Source organism: Petaurus breviceps, unplaced genomic scaffold (genome assembly GCF_028583685.1).
Source record: "Petaurus breviceps papuanus isolate PSGF00001 unplaced genomic scaffold, PetGlider_PUasm1.0 189, whole genome shotgun sequence".
Taxonomy (NCBI): domain Eukaryota; kingdom Metazoa; phylum Chordata; class Mammalia; order Diprotodontia; family Petauridae; genus Petaurus; species Petaurus breviceps.
Window position 1 is genome coordinate 8,252,113 of NW_027185809.1, and position 941 is coordinate 8,253,053.

Sequence of the window (941 nt, forward strand, 5' to 3'; positions counted from 1 at the left end):
GGACCTGCATTAAAGAAGAAGTTTGTAGCATATCATTTGATCTATTTGTAGTTAGGCTTTCTCCAGAAGAGTACCTCCTGAAGCCTTGTTTTATCTTAAGGGAAATCATCTCTGCTCTGGTCTGGTCTGGTCAAAATGTTCATAGGCTTAGAGGGGTCTAGAAGAGTTGTGATTGTGTTCTCAAGTTCAGCTGCCTTCCTTTCATTGGTGGAAGTATGACTAAGTATCACCTTGTGGAAACAAATTAGCTCTTTTATTGTAAAGACATTCCTCTGGGTGTGAGCCCCCAATTCAGCCCTCCCCTAGATTCCCTAGAGAGAGAGTTTTGGATCTATTTAGAAAGGGTCTCATTTTCCCCATGACTGAGCCTGACAGATGCTTTCTTTGCTTCTCCTAGGTGGCCTGTCTACTTCATGCTCCCTTCATTGGCCTCCTCAGAGAACTAGTTGATAGGCCATGGGGGAGGCTCAGAGATCACAGGGTTAAGCCCTCAACCCAAAAGAAGCATCATCAATTCCCCATGTTAGGTATAACACCCTCACTTTAGAGAACCTTGGCACGGTACTGAGTGCCCAGTCGATATTCAATAACCAGTTATTGGAGTGGAAGTGAGGAAGCCTGAGTCCTATTCTAGACTTGGTTCTGCCATATGTGTGACCTTAGGCATTTATTTGTCTTTCTGTCTTCTAGTCTCAGGTTCCTGCCCTATAAAAGGAAGGGTTTAGAATAGCAGTTCTATTATGGTCCCTTTCAGCCCTAACAGTCTGAGATTTTTTTATCCTGATGTTCTTAATTATTTTTAGGCCCAGTCAAGGAGTTCAGTAGGTAAATAGGTTAGCCTTAATTACTGGTCTGAATTTTATTAAACTAACATTGTGTTACAATTGGAGGCACGATGCTAGTGCTAGAAGTACAAAGACAAAAAGAAAGAAAAGAAGGAA